This window comes from Lutra lutra, chromosome 6 (assembly GCF_902655055.1).
Source record: "Lutra lutra chromosome 6, mLutLut1.2, whole genome shotgun sequence".
Classification (NCBI taxonomy): domain Eukaryota; kingdom Metazoa; phylum Chordata; class Mammalia; order Carnivora; family Mustelidae; genus Lutra; species Lutra lutra.
Genome location: NC_062283.1, coordinates 11,208,759 through 11,230,657, shown reverse-complemented (window position 1 = coordinate 11,230,657; position 21,899 = coordinate 11,208,759). Strand labels below are relative to the sequence as shown.

At 42.7% G+C, this 21,899-nt stretch overlaps 1 protein-coding gene across 11 annotated transcripts in view; it reads right to left on the bottom strand.

Annotated features, from left to right (window-relative positions):
* ATXN1 (ataxin 1) overlaps positions 1 to 21,899 on the bottom strand; it is a 411,273-nt gene that overhangs the window by 373,918 nt on the left and 15,456 nt on the right. The window contains exon 3 of one of the 11 annotated variants that reach the window (XR_007128335.1): positions 15,033 to 15,332. The exons of the other annotated variants lie outside the window; for them this stretch is intronic. The gene's annotated coding sequence lies outside the window, so the exon portion shown is untranslated. Of the gene's footprint in view, positions 1 to 15,032; positions 15,333 to 21,899 lie in introns of those variants that run through there. 11 annotated transcript variants of the gene reach the window in all.

Below are 21,899 nucleotides of genomic sequence, written 5' to 3'. Positions count from 1 at the left end.
TACCTAAAAACTTTGAATGCACACTCTCATGAATAATGTCTTTAAGTAATGTTGGTATGCTACATTTAAAAGTATTTAAGGCTGGGATGCCTGGGTGGCTCAGTCCGTTAAGCATCTGCCTCTGGCTCAGGTAATGATCTCAGGATCCTGGGATCCAGTCCTGCCTCCTTGCTCAGCAGGGAGCCCGCTTCTCCCTCTCCCTGCCCTGTTTGTTCACATGCATGCACACTCTCTCTGACAAATAAATAAATTCTTTAAAAATAAATAAAATAAAATATTTAAGGATATGTTCATATAAACATTTATGCAGGCTTCTTAGAAATAAAGAATTCTACTAAGGATGCAAAGTGCCATGTTTTATAAATGATTTCAACTAAAAATCCTAAACTCTGAATTCTTTAAAGTCACTTTTCAAATAGAAGGGGTCATTCCTTCAAGGGACAGAATGGCACACTTCTATTTTCTTTCTTTACTACTTCAAGATCTTACATGTGCTGTCTCTGAGGGCATTTTCACTTTATAAGAAAAGATACCTTTCTGTGATGCTGTAAAAGGCAGTCTACCCTTATGCAGCTAAAATGAGTTCAATTACCCAAAGTTTACAAAAAACTTACTGCTATAAAGCAACCCCAAAAAGTAAGCCACAATTAATACTTAATCCTAAAAGAAGAGCCAAGAGACAGAAAATCAAATACAATCTTTTATAGATAAAACAAAATTGTGTTATGTATCAGCCCTTTAGTCAAACCTTTTATTTATAAATCTAGTAAATGTTCCTGCGTAGGCTAAATTTCCTTAAGCTTTTCTGGACAAATTCCCTGCATTCAACAGAATAAGTTCCAATGTTTAGTCAGAAAAGAGGCTCTGGAGCATTAAGATAATTACACAATTTTAACTTCTAAGTATATATTTTTTTAAATTAATAACATAGTGTACTTCCTTGCTTAGAAGGAAATTTAAATTACAAAGAATCTGGCTTAGAAATTCCTGAAGCCAGAAACCATTAAAAAAATATAAAAGCCCATGAGTCAAGTATCTTCACTAAATATTTATTAGGGTATTAACATTTCCTTAATATGAAAGTTTCTGGCTATTGTGTCATTTCAAATTTGTGTCCATTTTTACTCCACTGTGTCTCTGAGTACAAAACTAAAGCACGCTGATTCTGGTACAAACCATAAAAACGACTATGAGAAAAGTTCAAAGAAACCTCAGGCATGATGACTTCATGTTCAAAAGATTTTTCTCATGTTAATAGCATTTAAATCTTTGCCTCTGTCTGACTCCCATGCCTCAGACTAGAAGTTCAGACACATTACTATTCCCGGCAGGTGAGGAAAGAGCTTCATGGTCCTAAAAGCACAGAACAAATGGCGCTCCCTTTCAACCAGTTAGGCTAAAACATGGACAAATTTCGGGAGAAACTGAAAACAGGCAAGGAGGGAAAAAATCACCAGCCCCAGTTCCTCTGATCCCCTTTTCTTTTTTTGATCCTTTTCTTTCTAGAGAAAATTTGGGGCACCTGGGTGGCTCAGTGGGTTAAAGCCTCTGCCTTCGGCTCGGGTCATGATCCCAGGGTCCTGGGATCAAGCCCCGGGTCGGGCTCTCTGCTCAGCGGGGCTCCTACTCCCCCCCACCCCCACCTGTCTCTCTGCCTACTTGTGATCTCTGTCAAATAAATAAATAAAATATTAAAAAGAATATAGAGAAAATTTATGAAATTTTGGCACATTCTTTCATTGCCCATTGCCCATTGCCCACCAAGCACGTACGATGAGGAAGAGCTATAGTATTTTTCCCGACAGTGGCCTCTTACCAGATCCACATGTGGGTGCTGAGGAGCTCCAGAGTTTACTCCGTCCGCACCACCAGACCAAGCAGCCCCCATCCATTGGGAGGGAAAGTAGCCACTGGAGCTCTCTACCTACTACCTGGGTCTGATACAAAATTCCCAATGAGACAATGGCCGGGACACACCAAGATGATACGTGGAGTGGAGAAGCGCTCTGTCTCCGGGCTGTGCTGACTCAAGTCTTTCCCACCCAGGTCTGGGCCCAGGCGCTATTCCCAGTTTCACCAAAGAAAGACAGGAAATGGAGAAGTCCAGGCCAAGGTGGGGTTCTCAAGCAAATACAACTCATTCTATCAAGACAAATGTGATAACTAACTTACGGTCCAGAGGAGGGAAGGAAGGTCAGATGACTAAAAATAATAATTTTGAATAATAGAAGTGGCTTTATGGGCTTATGTGACAATCTTTTGGATGATTAAGATGAAAAGTGCATTCTTGGGGGGGGGGTTGTGTGTATGTGTGTCTGCGTGTGTGTGCGTGTTTGGTTTTTTCGTTTTTTGTTTTGTTTTTTGTTTTTTTTGGCTTTAAATGATGGGTACTGGACTCCTTCTTTAGGGCCTTCTCCAGTGTGAAAGCTGAGGTTTCTACTCAGATTTCCAGATCTGCTACTTTTTACTCGGCTACCACATGTTTTCATTCCAGAGAGTGTGATTGTTAATTTGTTACTGCGAGTTTCTTAAGGAGTCAAAACATCCAGAGCAAAGCATGAACTACACACGGCAGCAAAGGCTTGAGATTGTCTCAGCAGCATGGAAATGACTCACTGCCTGAAGATAGGGAGGCTTAAGAAACACTCTCCCCCCTCCAATTCAAATGTGTTCAGATGAAACAAAACACAGCTCAGTCCAGTTCTCAAATCAGAATCCGAATTCAGAAAAACATCTTGGTTGAAATATCCGGTGAAAAACAGTTTTTAAACTATTTTTCTTCCTCCCTCCCGTCGGTGAGGTCAATTATCACTTGCTCTCAGTGTACATATTTGGCGGGTACCTACTCCCACATTCTCTCTCTTCCAACAATATTTATGCCCAGATAAGGGAGAAAACCATCTTCGTACAAACTGCCTACATTTATTCCAACATTTTTCTGCACCATTTTAAAAAGAAGGAAAAAAAAAGAAGAAGAAGAAAAAAGAAGGGGGGGTGGGACATCAAAGGGAAGCCTAAGCATTTCTCAGCAAGGAGCCTCAATAAACACAGACTTTTTTTTATCAATTCAGATCCGAGGACACAAGGAACAAAAGCTAAATGATGGATAAATATCTGGAAAATAAAGGCAGCTGATATTTCTCTACCCTCTTGACCTCCTGTCCTCCAAGTCCTCCTCCCCACAACAGCCATATACATTTTTCCTCCTGGTCATAACACAGAATTTGATCACTGGATTAAGAGGACTATACCAGAAAGAAACTTCTTACACTCTGTGAACCATAAAAAAGTTGAAGGAGGTGGGGGAGGGCCTCCACTAATATTTAAAAAGATTTTATTCAACTGCTCCTCACATGGAACCCTTTTTTTAAAAGAAAAGGTTTTAATATATAGCTTAGTGTTGTTGCTAAACTGAATCAGAAAACATGTAAGTTTGCAGACCTCAACATTGAGAAAAATGCCAATTATCATTCTGAAATGCAAATTCCTAAGACCTCCTGAACCTGATTATGTATGACACAGAATAATTTCTTAACAGGGTCCCATTTCAGGAGGATCTCCCAAGAGTTCAAGCCATATGGAGCCTAATTAGACAGTGAACATGTTCCCTCCTTGGTCTGAACAAGTATAACAAATATTTCAAAAGCTAGTTCTTCCAGGAAGTAGTAACAGTTTGAAAAAAAGTAGCAGTTTATTCCCCCAAATTTTTCTCAATTACTAAGCCACTGCTCTGATGTTATAATAAGTACAAAGATGGTTACAAACACAAGTGTCCAAATTCTGCTCCCTCTCTCTCTCTCTCACCCCTCCCCTCCTTTCCTAGGAAGTTAAGATCGGGAAGTTCAAAATCTTTCACAATTGTTTAAAATATTCAGACATCTGTAACACTGTAAAGTAAACAGACACTTTAAATATGATTTAAAAAAAAACAGCAAGCAATCTTGGCTCTGGATATAGATATTAGGGAAAAGGATTAAATGAAATGTACAAATCATTCCAAAGGGAGAAGGATGCTGAAACTTCTGACTACCATACACATCAACTCTCCTAACACACCAAAAAATAATGTGCTCAGTATACTGGGTATGCAGACGAGGCACTTAACATGAATAAGAAAATAAGTCCGAATTATGAACTTTTAAAAAGAAATATAATTTTAAGTCTCTTAAGTACTTGGAAAAGTTCCATGTGATCAGTGAATTCTGTAATGAGTACAATATGAGAATTTATATAATTGTATATTATTTGTGTTATCATATACGAAATCTACTACAATGCATGCAAACAAAAACTTCTAAAGTGATTTCCTAGGTCCCCTTCTCCTTTCTTATGTACTCTACACATTTATTAGTCTGTGCTATTCTCTGCTCTACTTTTTAGCACAGAAAATCTTTTCTCATAGACAAATTACTGCATTAAACTCAGGCGTGGACACAGATTCAGACCATAAAAGGATCAAAATGAACAAAATTATCTGCCCCATGAAAGTGAAAAGCTCCTCATACGGACCATTTCCTCCATGCACCGAGCGGAGGCGCTATGGGGGAGAAAAACAACATCGGCCCTAACGGAGCAGCTGGAGAAAGGACACGCGTTCATTGATTCGACGCTGTTCACCATTTACTACTCTACAACGATGAAAGGGGAAATGGAGAGATCTCGACCCTGATTTTACCTGAACAGGCTCGGCGGATCGGCGACCAAACGCCTTGGGCACGAGGAGCCTATGGGAAAGTAGAGAGTGTATCCCCTCTGCCCCTGGTCCTTGTCCTTTCTGCCTCACCACCCTGCATGTTCAGGGGTGCCAAGAGCCTCCAGTCACATGGGAAGCAAGACACCTGAGTGCCACGATGAAACGGAGGGCAGTGGGGAGGCTCCTGGCAGACATCGTGAGGGAGCAGAACGCAGCCGGGGGAAGACGGAGGGCTTGGGCCATCAGACGACAAGCCCGGTGTGGGGAAAAAAAACCTACGTCCAGGCACAGTCCGAGACCCGGGGCAGACACCAGCATTTGCCCACACTCCCTACGACCCCCGGTCGGCCTCCCACCAGCCCTACTTTTGCCATCTCCCGTGTGCCCTGAATGCTACACAAGCAAGTCAGAAAACGCCAAAGGAAAACTATAATGTGGTAACAGTAGGTAAAGCACGGACAGTGTTTACCAGGCTCCAAGGGCAAACACTGCATATATTATTAATTCCTGTAATCCCCACCCGGATTACGATCCCCACTTTCCAGATGGAACAAACAAACAAACAAAAACCGGAAGGACACATCACAGGAGATGGTGACATTGTGGCAGACTCATCTCCAACCAACCACACGGCCTAAACTCCCACCCAACGGGCTGGGAGAGCAGCCTCAGGATAGCCTGGCATCCCAGCCTCCACCACCCAGCTCCTTTCCTCCCAGTACAATTCAGTCCAAATTGCTAAAGGCTCTAAAGGCTGCCGTCCCATCTTCTGGGCCACTTCCAAAAGTCTGCAACAGCAGGTCCAAATGGATGGTTCCTTGGGCCCCTCCACAGCCCAAACATGGTGGACGTGCGAGACGCCCAGAGACAAGCCCTTCCACTGAGTGATGGCTGCCATCTGGCAACTCAGAATGGACTTTCAAAACATCGTCCCTTGCTGTACAAAGTATCTGGTCACAGGGTTTGTTATCAGTAGAACCAGGATTAAAAGTTGTGACCTCTACTCTTCCCTTTCTCTCACCCTTCTTCTTCCAAGGTGTATATTTATATTTTTTTTTCGAGGCAGCCAGAGGGAAACATCAAAAGGAGCCTTCCTGGGGGGTCAGCAGTAAATGAGTAACAGCTGGACAGAGAGAGCAAAGAGAAAGTGAGTCATGGGGACTGTGTTCAATCTGTAAGCTTGCTCTGGCTTTCTCTGAAATGTTTTCTCCTCTATTCTGGGAGCTGTGGGCCTTGTCTTCACTCACCCCAAAACACCATCTCAGACTCCGGAATCAGGCTCTTAGTAACGCTGAAAGCTCATAATCTTTCCTTCAAATTGCAGGCACTTTAACTCCTATGACCTAAGTCCTTCTTACAACAATGTACGTTAAAACGAAGCAGTCAGTACAATGGCTTGGCCAGGGAGATGTGGTTTGGCGCCGTCGCGCAATCTCGCTCCCTCATGCTGGGGAGGTCTTTGAGTGGAGGGCACCTGGGCCACCGCTTTGCTTTGCTGACATCCCACAGCCTCACGTGACCCTGTGGCACTCTGGAGCCCACCAACCAAAAAGCACCTCCTTTCTTTTCTTTTTTTTTTTTTTAAGATTTTATTTATTTATTTGACAGAGAGATCACAAGCACACCCAGAGGCAGAGGGAAGCAGGCTCCCCGTCGAGCAGAGAGCCCGATTCGGGGCTTGATCCCAGGACCCTGAGATTGCAACCCGAGCTGAAGGCAGGGGCTTAACCCACTGAGCCACACAGGTGCCCCAAGCATCTCCTTTCAATTACCGATTGCAATGGTTACATTTTATTTTCTCCTATGGATTCTGGCCCTCCCAAGCGAGCCCAGGCACACCAAGAAAGGGAAACAGGCCCTTTGGATACAAATCACTCGGGATCCTTAAGGACCAAGTGCTTAGCTGTGTGTTTGGCACATATAGGGACTCCATCAATGTTGATTACTTTTCTTCCCTTCTTCCCCAACAGAGGAACAAACACTTAGATTAACTCAGGGGTAGTAAGTAACAGACTCAAAAGAAACGAGCTTTTTCAAATGAAGAGAACCTTAGAATTTCCTTGATAAAATAAAATTAAATGCCTGGGCAATTAAAGGAAATCTGTTACTGCTTGATCACAATGTGAATTATAGCCTGGTAAATAAAAATCCCCTTTACAGGTAGAAGCTACAGAAAAAGACGTATGAACACGAAGCCTTCTGGAGCTGAAGGGTAAAATAATGTGTATACACATTTTTTTTTAATCTACAAATACAGCCAGAGTATTATAAGAAGCCCCCTACCTTCCTTAGGAGCCATGTGCCCCAAGACTTTTTATTAAGAGCACCCTGTATGAGGTTTACATCCATGCCCACCGCTCTTTTCTAATAAAAATCTCCTCCACATTCCCCTTTTGTTGTGAACTTCAGTGACTGCCTCCCCACTGGCTATACTCAACCACACATATCTTTCAGAAGCCAACTGAAGCATAGAAAAGTTAAACATGATGCATTCAAGGTCAAATCTCAAGTCAGTGGAAAAGGCATAAATACAGCCTCTCTGCGGCTGAGCGTTCTGGGTGCTGGGCCATCCTGCAACGGTGAAATTTTGACTTTTGATTGCTGTTTTCAAAATTCCCTTGAGTCTTGAAAAGCAGCTCATGCTAACAAGATAGAAGGAAGACGCTTTTACAAATTTCATTAACACTGCACAATTTCACATTCCTGGACCTATCACACCCGCCAATTCGTTCTTTAATACGCGTTTAAAACTCCCTTGAAAACACGGTATAAACGGACTCAGAGACATATGAATGGGAGAGGGTTTGGGAGCCTAAAACATACCCGATTCCCCCCCCCCCCCATTAAGTGCAGTTGAATCTCAAGGCATGCCAAGCATTTTGTGCAAGAAGAAACGTTCTAGGGCGCCTGGGTGGCTCTGTGGGTTAAGCCGCTGCCTTCAGCTCAGGTCATGATCTCAGGGTCCTGGGATCGAGTCCCGCATCGGGCTCTCTGCTCGACAGGAAGCCTGCTTCCCTCTCTCTCTCTGCCTGCCTCTCTGTCTACTTGTGATCTCTCTCTGTCAAATAAATAATAAATAAAATCTTTAAAAAAAAAAAAAGAAACGTTCTACATTTAAGAGCTGCACTATACACCCCACGAGACCCCTTTCTGAGATAAGACCCGCAGAGGTGCAGCTCTTGGGAAGGATGAACAGAGGACTTGGGAGTGCAGGAGGCATTCAGGGAGAAGGCATCACAAGGACTAAGCTGTGCTGAGAAATGAGGGTGCCCGAGCTGTCATAAGAAAAACATTCACAAGCATGTGCAGATTAAACAGATAACAAGAGAGGCTCTTTTCTTTTTTTATAAAAAGGGAGGTCATTCCTCTTGCTTTTAGGACCTTAAAAAATAAACCTGAACAATCAAGGGCTGGGAGCCTTGACCCCTGGTGGAAGGCAGCCTTGAGCACGATTCCACGCCTTAAAACCAGGACATACCTACTCTCAAGGAGCTGTTTTACTTTGCTTTCTGCTACCACACTCGAAGACTCCTTGATATAACACATAAGCTTTTTTTTTTTTTTCCTGGGTATCTCTCTATCATGAAAAGCTCATTTGCCATTTAATTTTTATCTAATCATGCTGGCTGGTTTTTGTCTGTCTCTCTCCCATCTACCCCCACCCCACCTACACTGGCATTCTCTGTGGTCAAAGAATCTGTTTCAGTATTAGTGTTCAATATAACAAATGTCAAGTAAACACTCTACACATTTCCTGTGCTATTTAAAGCATCTTAAGCAATTATTTGCTCTAAAGTATTAAACTGTAAATTTTCTTAGCTGGTGCCAGTTCCTACAGTTAAGAGCTGTCACAGAACAGTACTTAGAACACTCAAACGCGACTTTCAGAGCAGCTACACTCATAAGCTCCATTTGCCAAGATTTTTCTTAGTTTCTGTATTTTTAAGGGGTGTTTTTGAGACAATGTGCAAAACTGCAATGAGGTGTCATTTGTAGTTCTTTTATATTAATAAGTACATACACATCTTTCAACACAGATTTATCTCTAAGCAAAACGATAAGAGACAGATTAAACAGCAGACACATACACTTCAGCCTCATTACTGTGGGTGCTTATATTATAAGCTAAAAGCATGACCACTGAAAATATCACTACGCAGGACAAAGCTCCGAATCATACAGTTGGCTTACAAAAGGATCCCCTAACACTAGTTTTATAAAGGGTGCATACATATGTATAATACTTGTACATACAGCCCTAGAAAAATATTAATATAATACACACATATATACGTCTCTGTGTGCAAATAATGACATCCTTTACAGGCATTTTTATGTTTGGCTAGATGAGGTTCTTTTTCAGTCTTCTGAAATCCATGACATATTTTTGTGATTACCCAAGAGTAACTTAAAAGTAACATAATTCTAAAATCCTTAATAGCTAAGGCTGCATTAAATTGCCACCTCCTCCTACAGAATTGTACGGTCCTTGGAAAAATGTTCATGCAACAGACTACAATTTACAAACAAAAAACAAACCGACGACAACAACAACAACAACAACAAAAAGACCTCCTTTTTTTTTTTTTAACGTAGTTAATCACTAGACTTTATTTTCCAACTGATGAAAGAATTGTATTATTCCCACCAGGTCAGAACCCATTCTGATGTTTAGGTCCTGTCCCAGGTATTACTAGTTGCTGAAAGATTGCACTAAAGCATGAAGGGACAACAGGGTTATATTATCTTAACGTGTTCCACTCAATAGTTCTTGATTGTGTTATGAAGTGCCGTCACACTGCTTACCGAAAATGTCTTGCTATTATAAGAATAAAACCATCAAGGAACCACATGTCTACAGAGCTTATATTTGTGACTTATAACCCAAGAAGCATTGTCGAGATCTGCTGGCACAGTCTTAGGACATCATCCCCTCTGGTGGGGTGGGGGTGTGTTTGTCAGAGCCCCTACGTACCACACCTTGCTTGGCAAGGGATATGTCATTTGCCTGCACCAAAGAAATGATCATGTCAAGGGCTCCGGGGTGTCTCAGTCAGTTAAGCATCTGCCTTCAGCTCAGGTCATAATCCCAGGGCCCTGGGATTGAGTCCCACATCGGGTTCCTTGCTCAGCAGGGAGTCTGCTTCTCCCTCTCCCTCTGCTGCTCCCCCTGCTTGTGTTCTCTCTCTCTAATAAATAAATAAAATCTTGAAAAAAAAAAAAAAGAACATAAAGGGGGAAGAAGTAAGAGACATGACAGAGCAGGGAAGAGAGACAAGAAAAAATGAAGGAAAACGAAACAATCACCTGACATGGTTCACATTTGTGTGCACTTCTGTTAGAAATACTTCAAAACACCATTTTTCTTGGGTGAAAATTTTCTGAGATGGGAAGAAAGGGGCCCGTAGGGAGCTCATCAAATTCATGCTAATTTTTAAACATAGGTGGAGAGTTACTTGAGCCTTACTGAATCCTTCTCAAATTTTAGTAGTTTACCTTGGTTTCGTGACTATGCTTTCATACACACTCGATATTTATAAAAACAATTTTGTAAGTCCCGCAATGACACGGGTGGTAAGCAGTCAAGAAAAATTAAGTTAAGAGCACAGGGTCTGAAGTTAAAATGGTATGAGCTGAATCCCAGTCCTACTACTTACTAGTTCTATGACCTTGGGCAAGCTACTAACCCAGTTACCTTATCTGTAAACCCGAGATCATAGCCACCCATCCAGGTTTACTGCGAGGATTAAGTGATTAGCACAGTGACTGACACATCCTAAATCCTCAATACGCCAGTGAGCCATTATCATTCTTAAAAGAATCGTTCTTACATGATGACCTTCCTCGTGTGTGTGCACTGTTTCATGTGTTTTTGATCATGAATCTGGTAAATAAATATCTGTTCACTGAATGATTTACTGAATAAGTCATTTATTTATTTCTCAATAATTCATTCATAGCCACAATCAAATGCAGGGATTTTTGTTATTTTTTTTTTAACTTGGATTCCATACACCTGTCTAGAAGATGCCCAGATGAAGGAGAGAAACGAATTTAGCCATCCCACTAGGGAAGTGTGAGCAACGTGACTACCCAGGTACTGTTTTGGAGGAGTCTAATGAACGCTGTTAGCTGAACCATAGAAGAGAAGTCCAATCCAGCATCAACTTTAAACTTCAAAAACATCATTCACCTTTATGTGTATCTGGAGTCCACAAAATAAGTTAAACCCTAATATCTCAGATCGACGAAGAATAGCAATTAGCAAGATTCATTTATAATCTCTTTAAAAGCTGTTCCTCCTAAGGAATACTGAAAAGGAAATCAAAGATTAATTTGTTTGAAGCCACAAGCCACAACTTAACCAACTTTATCGTTCCTTCCTGAGATAGTGCCTTGCACACAGTAGGTTTACAAGAAATGAACAAAATTAAGTTGAATCTAAAATAAGGAAGACATGGGGCGCCTGGATGGCTCAGTGGGTTAAGCTTCTACCTTCAGCTCAGGCCATGATCCCAGGGTCCTAGGATCGAGCCCCGCGTCGGGCTCTCTGCTCGGCGGGGAGCCGGCTTCCTCCTCTTTCTCTGTCTGCCTCTCTGCCTACTTGTGATCTCTGTCTGTCAAATAAATAAAATCTTTTATAAATAAATAAATAAACAAACAAACAAATAAATAAATAAATAAATAAAACGAGGAAGCCAATCAAAAAGATGCATTCGGTCCCTCCTACATCGTGAATGAGAAACTGTCTAAAGGATCAAACAATCACCAGCTCTGGCTGAACTTCACGGCTAAACTCAAGAATTTGTTGATACTGTACTAACGAAGTTCACTGATGACATTCCTCCTTCCTTAATTTCAATTAATGTGAGCATGGTCAAAACACAGCTGTCAATTCCACTATCAAAGTAGTAAGAATATGCCAGGGCTCTGAGCTTCTGGAAGCATGAAGACATGGGTGACTCAGAGAAACACATGTTTTCGACCCAAAATGATGAAATTAAGATACTTCCTTTTTTTTTCTTTTTTTACTTTTAATAGTTTCTAATCTCCCATTGGTGTGTTTATTACACATTAGTTGTTATTTAACACAATGGCTCTCCTGGGAGGGGGAAAAATCAATGTAAAAATAAGAGTTTTCCAGGAATAGAAGTAGAAATAGAAAGAGTCGCAATAGAAAAATACCAGAGGGAAATAGTTTTTATATTATACAGCAATTAAAACATGCTAAACAAAACAAAAAAAAATCTATTTTTAAAGGCACATCATAGCTGGAAACTGGCCAAAACTCAACATGTTTGATGAGATACAGATCAGCGGCAAGAACAAAGGAAAACCCAAGTTGAAGGATTAAATTTCTCTCAAAATCAGTCACTCAAATATCCGCACCCAAGTCATAAAGTGTTTCGGAGTTTGATGTATACTCCAGGCATCGATCCCCGTCCAGGGAGCAGAAAGGCTTCATCTGCCACATGCCAAACTGAAACAGATTCACGTACAGCACCGTACATGTCTAAGAACAGCTCCTAAAAGTCATCAGCAAAGATGCCTTGTGAGTAGAGAAATCAAAAGACAAGAATCAAAAGGCATAAAGATTTCAAAGTTAAGATGCAATGCTCTCTAATTTTCTGAGTCACAGGCTAAGAGAAAAATTTTAAAAAGGACCCCAAGACCATTTCCCCTTTGCAGAAACCAGCAAATAATAATAATAACAAATTTTAAAAATGCAGGCACAAAACACCTGGCTCTGCTTTCCTGCTTCTCGCCAGGGACATACATCCATATTTATGGATCTATGTATATGAGCGAACAATCAAACAGAACTGCGGAGCAGTGAATTACACGCAGTCCTACAGATATACTCTCACACACAAGAGAGCAAAGCTGATGCTATTTAAACATCATGAAATATTTTCCTAACTGTGCACAGATGGAAGTACAGACTTTTCTGCCAACTGCCTGGTTCAGAAACTTTGCTCTATTTTTAATTATTTGGTTCAGAGGACCCGTTTGTGATTAACTTCTGTGTTGGATGGCAAAGGCAGTCAAGTTCCTGACCCACAGCAAAGAATACTGAGAGAAGCTTAATTATTTTTAAACAGCTAGTGTAATATTGTAAACCGTGTGTAGGGACAACTCATTTGTCAAAGACCTGTTCGTGGGTGCTGCAGCTTGAAGAAGAAAAATCTGGGAGGCACTGAGGAAGTGACTCCGAAATGAAGTTCCTGATGACAGAGAAATTTTCATCTTAGAGAAATAACAATGGAGTATGAAACCGAGAGGAAGAAATTAATAGTACTGCAAGGACTAATCTTATTAGCACTGGAAGTTTCAGTTCTGCCTACGAGGACAGTGAATGGAATGCCAAAGCTTTAAACACAGGAAATGAACTCAGATGCAGGGAGGAGGTGGTCAGGAAATGTCAACCATAGAATTCAGAATCACACACGAGAAGTGCTGAGCAGGATCAAATCCCAGAACAGAAGGAGAAAGAGAAGCAGTGGTCTAGCAGGAAGATAGAAAAGAGAGCTGAGGTAAGAATGACCAGGTGGTAACAGTTTTATAGTTTTCAGAACTGTGCATTACCAAAAAAAAAAAAAAAAAAAAAAAAAAAAGCTGTTTCCAAAAGAAAATAGACCCAAAGAGCAAATCAGTACAAACACAGAAAGGAAACAAAATATAAGGCATCCCGTTAAGAACCTTAAAGGGAGAACAGGGTTCAGACATAACAAACTTGCATTCCTAAAGAAGCCTGCTTTTGACCAATATCCCTGTAATTGCAAGATGTTCTGTATTTAAGCCTTTAATGTCCTTGGGAAAACACCAGATTCTACGGAACCACAGGCCACAGAGAGCCAAAATATTTCAGGAGTTAATACTTATTGCTAAAAATTACATTTATAATGAGTCCAGGATCAATGCCAGAATGGTCTGGGAATTGGAAAAAAGAAAAAAAAGAGCACCTAATTTCTGTTTGAGAAGGTATGAAATGGGGAATTTAAAAAAGAACATCCTTAGCAGGGGTTGGGGGCCCTAATTCAGCTTCTTAAACCACTAACACTGGCCACTAGCTTTCAGCTGGGTTGGATGACACAGGACGACTCAGGACACATCCGTAGTTGTGAACAATCAGGAAATGCCAATAATTGGAAACAATTCAGGGAGCATCGCAAAGAGAAGAAAAAAGGTGATCTATTCTAGAAAGCCCAAAATAAAGTTACTCCTATTAATATATACTCATAGTCTTCTACTATGCAAAGTATATGTATGGGTATGTGTGTTGGAAAGAGACTAGAATTAAAAAAAAAAAAACCTGTTTTGTTTTTTGTTTTTCAAAAAAGCACATCTATAAATGGTTTCATAATATCCACCTGGTAATATTATAGGCCATGGCTTAGAAACGTTTTATCTCACTTAGAAATATTTCTATTTGCTGTAACAGCAGCCACTGTGTTGAGATAGGATCTGACCTGTGTCTTTGTCCATAAAACAATCCTATAAAATATGTAAACATGAACTCAATTTTCTTTAAGTCAAGAAAAGCAAAAATACAGTTGTCAGAACAAGAACAGCTTTCTGTGGGATATTCTAGTTAAATGAAAGCTATTCAACTTGAATCAATTGCTGTATCCATTCTCCAATACACAGCAGATTTATATTTCAGAAGGTTTTTGACAGAGAACAAAATGTTACTGAACTATCTCTTCCATTCCTTTTGTCCTACAGAACATTCCATGGGCTGAACTCCCAACAAGGGGCACACACTTGTCAGCTTCTGTGTGCACTCCTTCTATTCTAGTTGGCCTTTGTTGCAAATTTTCGGGTTTGACCCTTTCCTGGCAAAACATGAATATACACCTCTGGGGTTTAAATTGTGCTACAATTTAAAAAAAAAATTTTTTTAAAGCTTATGTTTTATTCTGTCCCATCATGAAGGGCCTCCTGACTCGTTAAAATGGGCCCTGCTATTTAAATCCATGCTAGAACCTTTCTTTTTTATCTGCTTCTGTAAACAACTAGAAATCAAGGGAGAAAAATTCTTTCCACCCAACAATCCACATATTTCTACACAAAACCGATCACGGTTTCTTTAAACACGAGACAGACCGACTAGAGCCGGCATGAGCATGTCCATGTGAGATAAATCTACCCTCCATTGCCTTGACTCCGGGTCATCCCAGGACTGGGCCTGTGGGCAAACGCCAAGATGGAAAGAATGGAAGGGTGCCCGTTTTCAAGCATATCTGTGTAAAGGCACACCGGGAGCTCAAGAGGGAGTTGCTGCTCTCTCTGTAAGTGACAAAAGGTGTGTGGCTGCGAATGGATTCAAGGAGGAACATTCAACATCACGCACGCCATTTAATGACTAAGCCTGAGCCAGCTCAAAAAAAAAAAAAAAATCCATCAGAAACAGATTTTCAGACAATGGAAGACCTAAAACACTGGTTCTCAGGGATGATGTCCAAAGGAGGTCTCTGAAGCTGGGTGTCATCCTTTAGGGTGGCCCAGAATAAAATGGTGACTCATTATGCCTCCAGGCGAGCTCATATCTACTTTGAACGGCAAAGACACCAAGTCCCGTGGACTTCCAACGAAGATCTTGGGGCGAGAAGAGATATCCACCAGCACTCTCTGTGACCTGTTAGAGAGAAACATTCTTAGCTACTCCGTCACCAAGCAAAGCTCCCCCGCCAGGCTATAGCATCTTGGCTCCTGGGAAAAAGCCTTGAAGAGATTGGGGGGTGGGGGGAAGGCCTAAAAGAGAGATGCCCCCGATCGTGTTTGCAGAATGGCTCATGAGGATTCCGCACATAAAATCTAGCTGCAGTCGAATCTTCACGTGAATCAGACCCCAGGTATCTCTGAAGCCAAGTGCCTGGGCATCAGCCACCAAATTACTTCTGCAAAGAAAGAAAAGGCTCCCATCGTAGTGATTCTAGAAGCTCCCGGCATCAAGAGAGAGATGACGATTTTTACTAAATGATTGACCTCTAGATGTCGCAGGACAGTAGATAGGCATCATGAAAAGGAGCTCAGTGTCCCGTGCTGCCTCTGGCCAGCCCAGGAGGTAGCTATCGGATTTGTAGGCGGCTGCGTGAGTTTCCTCTACCCACTCCATGGCGTCCAGCAGAAAGACAGTGGGCACCACAGCATGGAAAAGATCTGAGCGTGATGCCTGCCCAACCAGTCTCTGAGGGGATGGCATCTGATTTCAAAATTCCATATAGGAGATGAGTTTGATGTCCTGATGTTCCTGGCTCGGCTGACACTGATGCATTAAAGGAAACACAGCTCTAGAAAGCTCCATGTTAAAGGTACAGTGACTGCAGAAGGGAAAGCCTCATCCGTCAAGCATAGGCTGGGGCACTACGTGCACGTCTCATGAAATTGATGATGAAATGATTTCAGGTAACCAGGAGTTGTATATATATATTTATATTCAAGGGGCTGTCCTCTTGTACCTTCCCAGCTCCATCTCAAAATTGCTCTGTCGGGCCATGTTGGTGAAGCAGAGTTATGACTTTTCAGTCTATAAGTTCAGAGACCCAACTGCATAATTCCTGGGGTGATGGCGAAGAGGGCTGAGCTCCAAGTCAGAAAGCTGGGCTCATGGCACTGACCATATGGGCTCTGGCCACGGGAACCCAGCCTGTCGGTCAACTTCTTCTGTTCTGCTTCCTCCCCGGGAAAGTGAGGAGCATCCTCTCCACGCAGAGAGTCATTGTGACTCTCCAGGGAAACAATTTATCTGAAGCACCCCGAATTCCATGATAGCTATTAGCAGCTGCGGCAGACCCGTGACACACCAGCCACTTCATGCAGTCTAAATGACAGGGCTTTCTAAGGCTGGCTTTACTAAATCAGAGGCTCAGGCAGCGAAAGATCCCTGACAGAAATGGGCAGTGTTGACTAACCTACAAGAGAAGCAAGGAAACATAGGACTTTTCATCCTAGCAAAGTCTTGGAAAACCTGCACATTTTAAATGGAAAAGCTAAAAAAAAAAAATTAAAAATAAATTTTTTTTAAAGGATATGGTTTCCTGAGATTTCAGGGCAAAGAGTAGAAAGTGCACCACTTAGAACAGAAACCCTGAGATTACTCAGGTCACCGAATGTTCTCTGCATAGCAGAATAACCAACAGCTAGTGTTTGTTCCTTTCCATAGATTAATAACTGTCTCTGCAGGACCTAAAGAGGAAATGAACTGTACTGCTCTGTTCGAAGAAGCTTCCTCTACTACTGGGAAGACCCACGTCCTAAAGTCAAACTGGGAAAAGCCTCCTTCATTTTAACATTGCTTCTTCCTCCCGTTGGCCTCTTCTGATTTCTAGGCTGACGAAAATGGATCCAAACCTTGCAGGGCGGGGGAAAAGAAAAATTTCTCCCTCCCTTTTTATTGATTTACACAGATTTTTTTTTAATTTTATTTTTTATAAACATATATTTTTATCCCCAGGGGTACAGGTCTGCGAATCGCCAGGTTTACACACTTCACAGCACTCACCATAGCACATACCCTCCCCAATATCCATAACCCCACCCCCCTCTCCCAACCCCCCTCCCCCATCAACCCTCAGTTTGTTTTGATTTACACAGATTTTTTAAATAGTGCTGTTCATTTGGAGAACACTGAAATGGGGGTGGGGGGGGATTCAACCTCCTCCTTCCGAAGAGTAGAGAGAAGTACAAAGGGTGACAGAGGCTTCATTAGAACAGGAAAGCTAAGATAAAACAGGAAAATTGGGGCATAGATGCTCTCACCGCATTTCCTTCAACCTCAAACAAAAGCCAGGTTTTATGGAAGGAGATTTCTGAATAAATAACCAGATCATCTTTTCTCCTGTCAATAAAATAATAAACTTGTCTCATGGGCCTATGACCTCTTATAAAGGAAAAACAAAACTGTTCCTCTTACAAAAAGTGTCAGATCACGGTACCAGAAGGAGCAAAGGTAAACAATCTTTTCTCAGTTCCTTATAGAAAGGCTGTCTTGGGACACTTGGGTGGCTCCCTCCGTTACGGTCTGCTTTTGGCTCATTCCTAGGATCAAGTCCCACACTGGGCTCCCTGCTCAGTGGGGAGCCTTCTTCTCCCCCTGCCTGCCTCTCCCAATGCTTGTGCTCTCTTTTGGACAAGTGAATAAATAAAATCTTAAAAAAAAAAAAAAAAGAAAGAAAGAAAAGAAAAAGAAAAGCTGCCCCTACTCTCCACTCCCCCCTCCCAAAACCCGCAGCTCGAGGTCACACCTCACAATGGACTGGGTTGCCGGGACCAAGGAAGACCCAGAGGTAAAATGAAAATGGCTGGGTGGCTCAGTGGGTTAATAAGCCTCTGCCTTGCTCAGGTCATGATCTCAGGGTCCTAGGATCAAGCCCCGCATCGCATCGGGCTCTCTGCTCGGCAGGGAGCCTGCTTCCTCCCCTCCCGGCCTCTGCCCGCCTCTCTGCCTACTTGTGATCTTTCTCTGTCAAATAAATAAATAAAACCTTAGAAAGAAAGAAAGAAAGAAAATGGAGCTGTGGAAAGAAAAGCACCCACTTGGAAGGAACTTGCCAGAACAGAGCAAGAGGAACAGGGCTCTGGGCACTCCCTTTTGGGGGTGAGGCATCCCATGGTGGGGGGGGGCAGGCTTCAGCTTCTATACCTTTCCCCATATCCCTCAGAATCTCTGTCAGAAGCCTATCATTCCTCACACCAATGGCCACAAATGAACACCCTGGAACCAAAAAGGTAACCTCACAGCCACCAACAGGCAACTTCTGGATGAACTCGGATGCAAGAGAGAGGAGGTGGTGGCCACCCGGAAGGGGCCCAGAAATATCATGGGTGGACTGCCCGCCCTCCCCTCATGGTGGGTTACACAGAGGATGGCTCAGGGTTCCCCAGTCCCTGGGGGGGCTTTATCTCCATGTGACCAACCTTGCTTAGGACTCCACAACTACTCTCTTCCAGGAACTTAAGATAATTCTCTCTCCAGGAACTTCCACCTGCGCTGGAGACCGGGGTCACAAGAGCACGTAAGGCCAGAGGACAGATGTTACTGAGGTGACTCTCAAGTTCTTTCACTCATTCAACATGATGGCTGTGTTCCTAAGAACACTTATGTACTCAAAACTCAACAGGATTTTTTTTCAAGACCAAGAAAGACCGTTTTAGGCATTAAAAAACAAAGCAATTTTTTCTTGCACTGAATTTCTATAATAATAGTATTCTGTGTGGTGATAAGTGTGGTACTATGAAATTTAAATATCACTGGGCAAATCCAGCATCCACTAGGCCCCATGCTGGTTCCGGACCACAGTGACACGTGTCATGGTCTACCTTAACAGATGGAATCACATCCAGTGTGTATCCGAAAAACTCACATCACAGGGGAAATGTCTGTATCATCCACTGGGGGCCTGCTAGATGCCAAATGCCAAGAATGGGGGGGGGGTGGCAGGAAAAGGGGTCCTCGCTGTCACTGAGCTGCAAAAAAGGATTACAAAGTGTTATGAAAGGGGGAGAACAGGGTGCTGGGAGCCCAGACTGGCGGCATATAACCCTGGGGAAAAGATTCAGTTGAGATTTTAAAAATAAGGTGAAGTTAGCCAGAAAGATAGCAGCGAGCAGGTAGACGTCAAGAAAAGGAGGAGGGAAGGGAGTAGCAAGCCTCAGAGCTGGGATGCAAGGGGCTTCTCAGGGGGAAATGCAGTGTGACTGAAGTCACCCAAATAAGAGACAACAGATAAGGGGTCAGAGAGATAAGCAAGGTCCCCCAAGCCTGCCGAGCCAGGTTACAGCCTGTGGGCTTCATCCTGAGGCCCATGAAAACTCAGGGAAGGAGTGAAGGAAAACAGATGCAAACAGATCTCTAGCTGTAAGAAACATGCATTTGGGCTCCGGAGAGGAAAACGGGTTGGATCAGTGCAAGGGGACATCCGGGGAGAGAATGCAGGGAATATATATCACATCCCAGACCTCCCCGCCCTGCTGAGCCATGAGCCCAAGTTCAGTCCTTGACACCAGCCTTCCCCAAAGCTTAGTACCTAGACAACGGCTCGCAAGCACCTGCCCAAAGAGCCCTCTCCAGAGAAGAGGGGAAACAGGAAAGACGCAGGGTAGCAGTGAGCGTCTCTAGTCCGATGTGGATGAAAATCAGACCCCAACCCAGGATCTTTGATAACAGTTCAATTTCACCAGGTCTGAAACTCCTGACTGATTGCTCAGGTCCCCGGGAGGGAGGCTGCCAGACAGCCAGCACAGTTGCCACGGTGGGGCCCAACGAGAGCAATACGGGTCAGCCGCCCAGGGTGGAGAACCCCAAAGGTGGGGAGAGGAGACCCTAGGAAACTGGCCCAGGTTGGGTGAAGGGCAGAGAGTCAGGGATGGGTGGGAAGAGAAGCGGAAGGGGCCCCTTGGCAGAAAGCAAGCACAGGGTTTCAACAGGGAACAGTTCCCAAGGAAAGCTGTGGGTAGAGGAGCATGAGAACTATGCCCAGCAAAGCTGCTGGCCGGTGCAGAATGCGAACTCCCTTCCAGGTTGGCCCTGGGTACAATCACAGAGGAGACCACAGACATCCTATAAACACCTGAACTTCCACATGCCAAAAAGTAATACAATTGAAGGAAAAGAAAACCAGACCCGGGAAAATGGCTGCAGTGAATGGGATTTTAAAAAGGCTGAGATCTAGGGCGCCTGAGTGGCTCCGACATTAAGCGTCTGCCTTTGGCTCCGGTCATGATCTCAGGGTCCTGGGATCGAGACCCTCATCAGGCTCCCTGCCCAGCGGGAAGCCTGCTTCTTCCTCTCTCACTCCCCCTGCTTGTGTTCCCTCTTTCACTGTGCCTCTCTCTGTCAAATAAATAAAATCTTTAAAAATAAATAAATAAATAAATAAATAAATAAAAAGACCGAGTTCTAGAACACAGGAAGAGCTCATATACTCCGATTAGGAAGTATCAAGACTTCCATTTGTTAATTGTGTAAAAGAAAATTAGCAAATTAACAAATAAACATACATGTTTATTTGTTAATTAAATTAAATTAATTGTTTAAAAATTAGCAAATAAACATATATGGAAATATCTCTGAGAGGGATCAAAGGAATGCAAAGTTTAAAACCCCAAGAAGGCTAGGGGTGCCTGGATGGCTCAGTTGGTTAAGCATCTGTCTTGGGCTCAGGTCATGATCCCGGGGTCCAGGAATGGAGTTCCACATCGGGCTCTTGCTTCTCCCTCTTCCTCTGCCTCTCCCCCAGCTTGTGTTCTCTCTGTCCCTCTCTCTCTCTCAGAAGAAGAAATAAAATCTTAAGAAAAATAAAAAATAAAACCAAAAGTCTATTAAAGTATGCAAAAAAGAATAGGTCCCACAATTAATCAGGTTGGAGAAAGACACATTCACATATTGTTAGCAGCAATGGAAATAAGCACAGGCCCTTCAGAAAGCAATTCAGAGTCACTCCCCCACCATGGCAGTTCTATGTAAGTTTTCTGTTGTGACTATAACCTAAGTAAATCCTTAAGTATGCAAAGATATCCACTGCTGCTTTATAACAGCAAATAAGTAGGGGCGCCTGGGTGGCGCAGTCAGTTAAGCATCCAACTCTTGATTTTGGCTCTGGTCATGATCTCAGGGTCGTGAGATCAAGCCCTGCATGGGGCTGGGTGCTCAGAGGACAGTCTGACTGAGATCCTCTTTCTTCCTCTCCCTCTACCCCTCCCCACCACGCGCGCACACTCTCTCTCTCTCTCTCTCTCTAATAAACAAATCTTTTTAAAAAACCCGCAGCAAAAAAATCTTTTTAATAATAAAAATTTTAAGAAATAACAGTAAATAACTAGAAACCATGCAAATGTCCACATATAACACAAAACTTAAATTAAGGTAAAATAACTTCATAAGACAGTGCATAATCCTTGCAAATGATAACTGCAAAATCTAGGTTACAAAAAGAGAACTTTTATGCTAAATGGAAAAAAAAAGCAAAACTGAAAAAACTTATGTGTTACATCATCGAGGACTAGAAGACAACACACAGAGGTGAACGTGATTTGCTGACTGGGATGGTGGGATAAAAGGGAACTTTTGCTTTGATTGGTTTTCTTTTATTGCTGTGATGTATAGGCCAGAGACGTTTACAATGTAGCATTCTTATCAGTCACATTGTAGCGAACACCCTGTTTTGTGGGGCAGATCGACTGGTGGAGAACATCACTCCTGAAT